Source organism: Clupea harengus, chromosome 5 (genome assembly GCF_900700415.2).
Source record: "Clupea harengus chromosome 5, Ch_v2.0.2, whole genome shotgun sequence".
Classification (NCBI taxonomy): domain Eukaryota; kingdom Metazoa; phylum Chordata; class Actinopteri; order Clupeiformes; family Clupeidae; genus Clupea; species Clupea harengus.
This window is the reverse complement of record NC_045156.1, coordinates 5,450,060-5,461,937: the sequence shown is the minus strand read 5'-3', so window position 1 is coordinate 5,461,937 and position 11,878 is coordinate 5,450,060.

The following is an 11,878-nucleotide window of genomic DNA, read 5'->3' as shown; positions in this document are numbered from 1 at the left end:
CTCTCTCTCTCTCTCTCTCTCTCTCTTCCCTTTCTCTCTCTCTCTCTTCCCTCTCTCTCTCTCTCTCTCTCTCTCTCTTTTCCCTCTCTCTTTCTCTCTCTCTTTCTCTCTTGCTTTCTGCTCTCTCTCTCCCCTTGCTTGTGTATGTCAGTGGGTGTACCAGCGTGTTTTCGTCGGGCTTCTTATGCATGTGTGTGTGCGCGCATGTGTGTTTGGCAAATGGCTCCCTGCTCACATGATGCCCCATGGCAACCCCTAACTAAGCGTGTAGGCGCCAGCAACAGGGGGGGGGGGGGGCACCGAGCAGAGGTCGGGGTGCTGACTGTAGTCACATGACAGCCGGCGTTTTGCAGCCAAACTCCCTCCTTTCAAACAATAGAGTATTAATACTGATGACACATGACCTGGGCAGGGGCAGCATCAACCAGATTCAGATTCTCTGAAGTCTGAGGCCGTGGCTTTGGGTAAACAAAGCCGACCACATTACATCGGCACAGCGCAGCGCCACTGCTCCTAAACATGAGGCGTGCAATTTGGGAAGCGTGAAAGGCCATTAGGATGTGCTTCCCAGAAATGCTGTCTTCTCCTCCAGGTGATATTAGCCACTGGCAGAATGCCTCAGGCTTCTGTGTCTTTAGCTTTGGGTGTTATCAGGCTAGATAAGGACACGGAGTATAAGCAAGGAGCTTACATTCACAGATCACAGAGCTATCTGAATGCTGTTTAGTGATTTCAGCTGGTTTTAAATAGATCACATTGTCATACTGCAAACTAAAGTCATTGCACTGATATCATTGTAGATAGTTAGATAGTAATCACTTATAATTTATCTCAGGAACAATCTACTGTCTACTTCATCTGTCTGACTAGTTGTCCCTCTTTCTATTTTTCTTTCTGTTTTTCTTTTCCTTATTTTCTCCATATTATATTTCCCTATTGTTGTTTCTGTTTGTAAAATCTGCTTGTCTCTCTTTCTTTCCTTATAGGTGAATAAATAAATAGTAAATAGTAAATAGTAAATCTTGCCTAACCCTGACCGTTTATGTAGAATATACAAATTTAGAAATACAGCAGTGAGCGTGATGATAAAGTAATGAACATCCACTGTCCGCAAGGTCACAAGCACACCCCAGAGACCAGAGAGACCAAAACAGACCCCTGACACAGAGCATGAACGTGTTTATAGCAGAGAGAATAGAGAAAACAGAGATACACATGAGAGATAGAGAGAGAGAGAGAGAGAGAGAGACAAGAGGAGAACAGCCACTCCTCCGTCAGCCCAAAGCGGCCCTTGCTCTGCGCTTGCAAGGCGTGTGTGGGCCCTTGCACACACACACACACACACACATACGGAGCTCTTGCCCCGTTGTCCGCTGTCACGTCCAATGCTCCTGGCCCATTAATCAGCCAGTGGAGTGTGAGCCCGCGTCAGCCTGTTTACACGCCGCTGGAGCGATGGCTGGCCTGGGGCGCGCCGGCACGGCCCACTGAGGCCCCACTGTGAAATGGGCCTGACAGAGAAGGGGCCTGGCCAGCATGTGGCTGCTGCCTGTGCCGCCGCTCCTGCCGCCACTGCTGCTGCTGCTGCTGCTGCTGCTGCTGGGAGAAGGGGACAGCGGGAGCACAATGCCTGCCAGTATGTGAGCGCTGAGACGGGGCAGTGGAGGCTCTCTCAACTGTCACACAGCATGCCGCTCTCTGTTTCACACAGACACACACACACACACACACACACACACACACACCTCAGTGCATGGGGAGAGTTGGGGGAATGTGTGGGTGTTCTGTTGTGGTATATCTGATGCAGATAGATGTAGATAGAGATGTGGGAATGTGACAGTTGTAGCTCAGGGGTGAGTCGCTGAAGTTGTGGAATGGTAACAACTTTTATCGCCATGGCGTTGGTAGGACAAGAAACACAAAGACCCCACAGGAAGATGTCCTTATCGTGATATAGTATACTAATTTACTGTGACACCATTGATAAAGTCAGAGACCGTAAATAATGCACATAAATGCAAGATTCAGGGTATGAGTTCATGCATAGGTCTAGTGACCTCATGTTGCAACTGCACACGTTCAGACAAACACATATATCAATGTTTGGGGACAAATAAGAAAGTCTGTAAATGTAACAAATCCAATCAGAGAATAGTTACATATCCATATCTATGACTTGAATGAATGAATGTCTTGTCGTTAAGAATCTCATATTTGTCTTTAACGGAAAGATCAGCCTATTATAAGTAAAAACATATCACTTTCACTCACAGCCAGTTTACTCAACCCACCACCAGTGTTAAGGCGTGCTGCACCATACTCCAAGCCAACTCTGTACCATGGGCCGAACCCCGGCCTGTGATTGGCCGGCTGTGTGCTGACGGGTCCAGGCAGTGCATGAATGGCACGGAGTGGGGGGGGGGGGCAGTTTGGTTGAAGGGGAAATGCATGAACAGAGAGCCAAGGGGGAGAGAGTTCAAGGGGGCCTTACTCAGCACTCCTCTGTTCTCTGCTTTTCCTCTGCATGTTTTCCCTCTCTCTCCCTTCTTACTCCCTCACTCTCTCTCTCCGTCTCTCTTTCTCTCTCCCTTTCTCTGTGTATTTTCCCTCTCTGTCTCTGTCTCTCTTTTCACTCACTCTTTTTCCTTCTCTCTCTCCCTCTCTCTCTTGCACTGATCACTTCACTTTAACCTTTTGCCCTGCATTCCTTACAGTTTTGTCTCCCGGCCAAGGAAACTAATCAAAAGTCTCTCCACTCTCTCTCTCTCTCTCTCTCTCTCTCTCTCTCTCTCTCTCTGAATCCACTGTCTGGTCAACCGCTTGCTCTCCCTGCCTCTCCCTCAGCCCCCTGACCTGTGTGATGTCACGCCTGAAGCAGGGGCTGTTGGGTAGTGACCCGGGGGGTGGCTGCGCTCGTGTCTAGCAGTGGTTTTCCACTGCGGGGAGGTGGGGTAGTAAAATGATATTGCCTCCCTTGTTTGGGGAAGACACTGGCTCGCCTGCAGTGAGTGTTGAGTGTTTCTGCCCTTTTATAGGGTTTGCGCGAGGCAGAACGAAGCGTTGATCTGGGAGACCTGTCCCCTGCAGCCTTTGATCACGACACTGATACTCGAAAACAATCCGCAACATTGTGGTTTGCGTCTCTTTTTTTTTCTTTCTTTCTTCTTTGTTTCTGTTCTGGTTTGTCTTCCATGGTTTTACTCATTAGACTTTATAGAAAAAGGAAGAGGAAATGAACTATGCATTTAGTATGAGGCAGTTGCATAATTATAGATACAGCAGTACCTGCTGCTAATCCCACCATCCTAACCCACCAGAACCCCCACTGTTAGACCACCTCCTCAGATAAAAACCCCCCAAGGTGTTGGAGCTTGTGTGTGTGTGTGTGTGTGTGTGTGTGTGTGCGTATGTCTGTGTGTGTGTGTGTGTGTGTGTGTGTGTGTGTGTGTGTGTGTGTGTGTGTGTGTGTGTGTGTGTGTGTGTGTGTGGGTTGGTGGATGGGTGGATGTACGTCACTGCATTCATGCATGTGTTTGAGAGGATCGTGTGTGTGTGTGTGTGTGTGTGTGTGTGTGTGTGTGTGTGTGTGTGTGTGTGTGTGTGTGTGTGTGTGTGTGTGTGTGTGTGCATTCTGAGTGAAAGTGTTTGTGCTACAGTTGCCACACTGTGTCTCTGACAGCCACCTGTGATGGATTGGCAAGCTGGGAGTCAATTAGACCCATATGTCAAACAGCCACTCAGGCAGAGGAAGGGACAGAAAGAGAAAGGGAGCGAGAGAGATGCAGAGAAAGTGAAGGAGTAAGAGAGAGAGAATGTGAAAGAGAGGGAGAGAGAAAGAGTGAGTGAGTAAGAAAGGGAGAGATAGACATGAGGGAATAGGTAAGGACGGGGAGTCAGGATGAATCAGTGCCTCTCTGTTCAGTATGAATGCGGCAGCCAGAACCTGATCCATGCTGAGGAGACTCTCCGGAGGAGACTGTCCAAAGATGCCATTGATGCCTGCGCAATGCTAGACAGGACAGGAGTGGAGGGAGTGCTCGCCAAAAAAAAAAAGGATTGTGTGTGTGCAGTGTGTGTGTGTGTGTGTGTGTGTGTGTGTGTGTGTGTGTGTGTGTGTGTGTGTCTGTGTGTCTGTGTGTGTGTGTGTGTGTGTGTGTGTGTGTGTCTGTGTGTCTGTGTGTGTGTGTGTGTGTGTGTGTGTGTGTGTGTGTGTGTGTGTGTGTGTGTGTGTGTGTGTGTGCGCATATATTTGTGTCTCAGTTTTTTGACAGTGGGTTTGTTTGTATGTTGTCTGTGTGTGCGTGTATATTTGTACATGTGTTTTGTGTGTATGTTTGCGTGCGCGTTTGTGCACATGTATGTTTGCACGTACGTTTCATACTCTTCTGCCGTCATGTCCGTTGGCCCGGCCACATCCTGCACTCCACTCTCTCTCTCTCTCTCCTCTCTTTCGTCTGAGATGATGCTCCCATGATAATAACCTCCAAACCCACAGCACAGCCACCCCAGCGTGCAGAATGAGGGGTTGTGATCAAAGCACTCAGCTTGCTGACGAGGACATGCCCTTATCAGGGGCTCATACTGCTGCTGGAGCAGAGAGAGGGAGGGAGGTAGAGAGAGAGAGATAGAGATGGACGGAGAGAGAGAGAGAAGAAGATACAGAAGGGAGGGAGGTAGAGAGAGAGATAGAGAGTGAGAGAGGGAGAGAGAAATAGAGAGAGAGAGATAGAGAAGGGAGGGAGAGAGATGGAGAGGTAGAGAGAGAAGAAGGGAGGGAGGGCGAGGGGGAAAGATGACATCTGAATGATGCCAATCAGCTCATCCTCCTCATACCTCTGCACATTCATGATGCATTCAAGTGCACGTCAACCCAAACACACATGCACACACATGCACACACACGTGCCGGCTGTCACACACACACACACACACACACTCAAACTTGCACACAAACACACGCGCACACACACACACACACTACAAAACATATCTGATAATACAGATGATCTTCTTAGCACATATTCGAGCGGCCCTAAATGAGGGATCAGATGTTCAGTGCAATCAGCCCAGTGCAGAAGGAGATAGAACGAGCAGGCAAGCGAGTGAGAGAGAGAGAGAGAGAGGGAGGGAGAGAAGAGAGACACACATCGTTTCTTTTGACTCATCATGTATTTTTCAGAGACTGTCATTTCCTACCATTTTACAGATGCATATCAAACTCTGCATATCTGCTACTGGGAGATAAGGCCTACAAGATGCTGGAGTTGCAACATCCTGCTGCGCAAACGAGAGTGTGAGACAGAGAGCGGGAGAACGACAGAGAGAGAGAGCTGGTTTTCATACCGATGTAGCGCCTGATAGGTGGCCTCCGTCACCACTGGCTCCTCTGCATGCCCGAACACCCGCACCTAATCTCTGACAGACTGCTGTCTGTCATACGTCGCACGCAGCAACCGCGGCCATGGCGGTGGCATGGACAGTATAGCTTGCGCATGATGGCTCGTCATGGTTCACTTCTACGACTCAAGTTCAAGTGGACCTCAGTCTTGCGTAACAGCTGCCTGGGACTGTACTGACCTTTATAGCCACTCTGTGCTGAGTTCTAGGTGTGAACATGTTGGCTAGCTCACTAGATAGCTAAAGCTGAAATAATAGCATAATCAAACTTCTTTTGTTGTTCACCCACCGTTCACTGTTCTAATTCCATCCCTCTGTTTTATCTTTGTGTGTGTGTGTGTGTGTGTGTGTGTGTGTGTGTGTGTGTGTGTGCGCGTGTGCGCGTGTGTGTGTGTCTGTGTGTGTGTGTGTGTGTGTGTGTGTGTTTGTGTGTGAGTATGTGTGTGTGTGTTTGTTTGACTTTATGTGAGGAGTTGCTCGCCTTAAAACATGCACATCATGGTGGCTGTAGGATTGTTGTTGTTTTGCTTCTTTGTGCTCCCCGCGCACCAAACATCCCTCCCGTGCGATTGGCGTCTTAAGCCGCCTCTGGCAGGGCACGGGATCAGATAGGAAGGACACGTAGGACCCGGGGAAGGGGAACGGCTGATGGCTCCCAGACACAACAACAAAAAAGACGGCGCGAGGCGCAGATAAACCTGTGCGGAGTGTTGTCTGCCGAGGCCCTCACCTGCAGAGCTCGCTTTCCGCATGGCTGGGTAGCCAAAGCGGATTGTAATGAGGCCTAGCAGCCTGGCTCCTGTCTGCAGGCAGACCACACAATGGAGACGGAGCTCCTTTGTGCCACAGCATCTATAGCTTAATGTTAGAGGTCTAAATCGATTTTCTCAACAAAAAAAAGGAAAAAGAAGGCAGCATGAAAATCATTTTTAACATTTTAAAGGTCACGCATCTTTTTTTTTCGTACGAAAAATTGACAGCCATGCAGGCCAAGAGGCCAGTATAACTGTAGAGCGCATTCAGAAAAGGGACCTTTTTGGCCCTTCTTTATGCTTTGAAGCTTCAGGAGTAAAATGGAGGAGAGGTTGAGGTCTCAGCGGGCCTCCTCTCACTGTCTGGTCAGCAGGTCCCTCTTCAACTTCCCAGGAACATCCCTGAGACAGACACACCAGGTCCCCTACCTCCACCTCTCAACCCTGGCAACCGGCCAGCCTGGCCTAGATTCACCCTCTCCGGTTACCAGCCAGTGAGAGCTGCGGGGAGCCATTGTGCGGGTGCGGAACAGGATAGCGAGTCCAGACGCCCACTCCCAGGAGCCCTCGCCTGGTATTAGCACTTGGCCCTCCGTCTTTTTTGTGCCTGGGAGCTTGGATGAATGCACCTGTTTGTGCGCAGACAGTGGGGATGAATTTGTCTGCCTTAGAGAAGAACAGGAGGGCCTGAATGTGAGGCTTTCCCTGGGGGTATGGGGGGGTGGGGTGTGGGTGTGGGGGGGAGATGGGATTGGAGGGGGGCACTGAATGCTAGCTGTTTCAGGTGAGAGGGCTGACCCAGTTTCACTGAGAGAGAGAAGGACAGTGAGAAAGGGGGTGGAAGAAGGCAGGGCCCTAGCCGCACCCTGTGACAGCTGTATCCATCTACAGCCGCATTCACTTACACTGGCATCAAACACTGGAGCTACTTACCATGCTGCATGTCATTATAAATTAAGAGGCGGATATAATGTATCTCATGTACCCTAGGCCCACACTCCATTTCCCCACTGACTTGAATACTTAGGCATTTATTTGATGTACTGATATCATATAATGTATTAAAAGCCCTCAAGTGTACACTAGTTAGCTGTGAATTGCCGTAAACCGTCACCGTCACCAAGAGAGGTAATGTATTACCGTAAAATGTAAATGTAAAAATGTGTGCAGAACATGGTATATGCAGTATGGTATTCAACGATGGCATATACCTTATGTTATATTGCAAAATCATAATGAACCTCATAATGGAAATATGGCAATATAAAATGCACTATTTCATCTACCTTACCTAATCTTGTTATAGATTCTGCACTGAAATTTCCTCGGTGTCATGCTCTTGGGGGAAATACCCACATTACAGCTGACTCTGGAACCGATCCGGCTATCTGATCAGATGGCGGCCAGATTCCTTCGACTCAGCTGTAATTACCAATGTGGTCACATACCTAGACAGATACTGCTATGATGTGGGCTTTGTGTAGGCGTGGACACAGCATACACAGCTTTGTATTATTACAGTAAAGGGAAATACTTTAGGCAGAAGGCATAAATGTCCCCAGAAATTGATCAGAGAGATCAAGTGTGAGTTAGGGAAATAACACAGGACGTAGTGGCAGCTTCACTCTGTCGCTTTCTATGAAGTTCTTTGTAATTAGCTTGTTATCATTTTGAATCAAGAAATATGTCATCTGGTAGCATATAAGGGTCATGATGCTAACTGTAAGTCACTAATAAATATTGTGTGGAATGTTGCATGATGCCTTGTATGACATGTGTGTCCAGCAGAAATTCCCACACACAGCACCAGCCTCGTGCAGTATGTTGAAGACAAAGCATACACAGAATTCGCTCTGCCTTGACTAAGGTCTTTATTTCTTTACTTCTTTCCAGCCACCTCTTCCCACTGGCCTCTAAGATGTTCTGTCATTGTCAGACATCCAAAGTGTGGTGCAACGCGGAGGCGGGGACGTCACGCGGTTAAGCCACCCCTGTGCCGAGTACTCGCTCATGTAGTGGTGGGCCTGTGTGTGTAGCAATGTGCCCATTTGTGGGAATACAAGCACCACTCTCTTCCACAGTATGTCTCACCAATAAGAAACCGCAAGAGGCAATAATTGTGCCCTTAACCACGAGCAGCATGTGAAACTCTTTGATTCTATGCTTTTCGCTCTTTCACTTCTCTGCTCTGTAACTTCTCTGAGCCAGACTCCTCTAGCCGGTGTTCTCTCAAAGATCAGCAGTTAGCTTAATATTCGTAGGAATTCTTCGCCAAGGAAAAGTGAATTGCTCATAGCAGTTACCAGTCTGTCATGTTCCATATTTAGGGAAGATTCTTCTGGAAGACCCAGCCCAAGTATTAGTGATGCAGTGAAGTAATAAAGTGTTTCTTGTGCTGTCATACATTTCAGAGTCGAACCTTATTATAAGATGAGTTCTTTTGAGTCCTCGTCTCTTGTGCTCTTTCGGTCATGAGGGGAAAATGTGTGTGTGTGTGTGTGTGTGTGTGTGTGTGTGTGTGTGTGTGTGTGTGTGTGTGTGTGTGTGTGTGTGTGTGCTCGCTGAACCCTAATTGCAGCTGTGTTAAGGTGGGGTCAGCGCTGCGAAGGAGTTGGGTTCTGAAGCGAGAAGTCTGTGGGTGTCAAGAGTATCAATCAGTCCCACAGAGATACATTTTTTTTTTTTTTTTATCCTCTCATGAAGGTTCATCCTATAAACTGCAAGTGAGGTGCTATCCCTTCCTTTCTCACAGGCGAACCAGCAGCATGGCCGCCTAGCAGGAGCTTTGTACTGTCGGGTCAGCCCTGGGTTGTGTTACTATAGCCGCTGCACTACATGCATATCAACATCTTTCCCCTATGTAAGTCGACTTTAGAGACTCTCCTGAGGGGGTTTTGTTTCACCACTTCCATTCATAAATGTGCCTCACTGTACGTCTCAGGGCTTTGCTGGTGCCTGTTGAGGAATGGCTTGGAAAATCTCCTATAGAGTGTGAAAGCCTTTTTACATGCCAAGGAAGCCCAGTGGTGAAGTGGAAAAAAAACATGTTTATTTATTTATTTCCTGAGAGTGAAAAAAGAAGGCAACAAAAAAAAACTAAATGTGCCTTATTTTTCTTGTCTTTTAAATCACTGTAAACAACATTTCAGCGATAAGCTTCCTGAATGTTTGAGTCTGTGTACATCTGTGTGTGGGCACGTCCATTGTCACAGGCCACTACTCACTGCCCTAACATTTTTGAATATAGCTACCATTCTCCACACCCCTTGGCTGACATTTAATTGTCAAGGGACTGGCTGCATTTCTATGAATTTCTACCGACCACCAAAAAAGAGGAAGTTCAGCTAATAATACCATAGCCATACTCTGTTTATGTGTGTGTGTGTGTGTGTGTGTGAGTGTGTGTGTGTGTGTGTGTGTGTGTGTGTGTGTGTGTGTGTGTGTGTGTGTGTGTGTGTGTGTGTCTATTTGTGTGTGGGGGGGATTGTATTTGGTCTTTACAGGGATAAGTGTACGTTTTGTGTAAGTGTGTATGTTGTAATATGGTGTGCGTGTGTGATTGCCTGTACGTGTGTGTGTGCATATATTTGGTAAGGATTATTCTAACGTTGGCATGTTTGTGCATTGTGACATGGTGAGAGTGTGTGTGTGTGTGTGTGTGTGTGTGAGAGAGAGAGAGTGTGTGTGTATGTGTATGTATGTGTATGTGTGCATGTGTATTTGGTGTGTATAAGGATTAGGGCCTATTTGGTGTTTGTTTCTGTGTAAATTCTGATGTGGTGAATGTGTGTGTGTGTGTGTGGTGTGTGTAAGGCTTAGTGCAATTGGTGATGTGATGAGTGTGTGTGTGTGTGTGTGTGTGTGTGTGTGTGTGTGTGTGGTGTGTGTAAGGCTTAGTGCAATTGGTGATGTGATGAGTGTGTGTGTGTGTGAGCAGCAAGCCTCTCAAACTGAGGCCAGGCCGTGCCAAATGACACGAGCAGCAGTTCCAGGACATCTCCTGTGTCCCGCCGCTGCCAGCCCCGGCTCTCCCAGCACTCCTAGCATCAGTGCACAAACACAGTCCCGTCACTGTGCCCGTCTAAGCCGGCCTTTTTTGCACCATTTCAATATTTTTTCAAATGCCGCCTCTCTGACTATGCCTGAATGTGTTTCCATTTTCCGTGCTGGAAGCAGATAACGGCTTTGCACTCGCCCGGCCGCCATTTCCAACAGGCTAAGGTGACACGCTGCATTTTTATACTCCCAGGCCAGCCTGGCCTCCCCTAGCGAATGTGCCTCTTTATCCCTCTCTTGGAGCTGTTGAGAGGGTGGGGTGGGGGGGAGGGCCTCAGTGTGTTCAGTGGGACCAGTGCGGAGGTCAGTCGTCTGACCCCCACCACTCGGCGAGACCTGCGGCTGAACCGGCCCCGGCGTTTCCTTTAATCTTTCATCTTGAGCTCCCTAACTCCGCTCTGTGTGGGGATGGCTGAGGCACCTTTTGATTCCGTTAATTCAATTTGATAGATAAACAAATACATGAAGGGAGTGGGAGAGGGGAGTGAGGGAGACACAGAGGAGAGGGAGATGAAGGGAACACTGCTCGAGAGAGAGAGAGAGAGAGAGAGAGAGAGAGAGAAAGAAAGAGAAAGGGAGGAGAGGCAGAGAGGGAGAGGGAAGCACCAGGTCTTGGCTCATAAACCTCATGCAGCTCCTATATATGAGGCCGCCAGGCTGTTTCAAGGCCTCGTCTGAAAGATGACCTCTCCGCTACCTCAGGGGTAATTAAAAACCGCCTGTTTATTGTTTTAAATGGTTGGCTCTGAGGGTGAATTATTCCTGTGGTGTGCCTCTATAAGACGACAAGGCCATAAGGCTTACAGCAATCCACGTTACAACTTGTTACAGAGACCTATGTTGACTGGATGGCATCAATGCTATTTCACACTCATCTCAATGTAGTTATGCCTATGCCATCGTAAATAGTGGGACTAACCAAGGGATTATACACCACCTCTGTTAATTCCAACACAGGGTCAGTAACACCCACATACATACACTCACCCACACACACTCACAAACACACTCACACACACACACTCACACACAGGCATGGAGAGGGCACCCACATGCCACCACAGTAGGCCCTGGTGGCGCCTGAGCATGCAGGCGTAATAGAGCTGCTCTCTCTCTCTCTATCTCTCTCTGTCTCTCTCTCTCTCTCTCCCTTCCTCTGCGGGCCTGGCGCTGCTGGCAGATGACAGTATTATTTTTGGGAAGACAGCTCCTTCCCCCCGCAGAGGGCCCCATTGAAGTCCGGCCGCGCCGGGGTGGACATTTCAATGCTCCGGGAGCGTGGCCAAGCGGAGCGACAGAGAAAGCCCAGTGGCAGCCATTACTGGCAGACGCCAGGCTGAAACAGTGGGGCTGCTAATGCTGTGTTATTCTCCTCCGGTGGCTCCAAGGGCTTGCGGTTCCTGGGGCGAGGGCGCCGTGCCGCACCTCAGGCCCGGCAGCGTGCCTCACTCACACCTGAGCGTTGGGTTGGAGGGGGGGGCGCAGGAGAGGGTGGAGCAGGGCCAGGCACTCCAACTCTAAATGCCAGTGCAACCTGGCCTTGGAGCGCCGGGATGAGGGTGTGTGTGTGTGTGTGTGTGTGTGTGTGTGTGTGTGTGTGTGTGTGTGTGTGTGTGTGTGTGTGTGTGTGTGTGTGTGTGTGTGCGAGGGCCGAGGGGCAGCGAGGCCCCCAG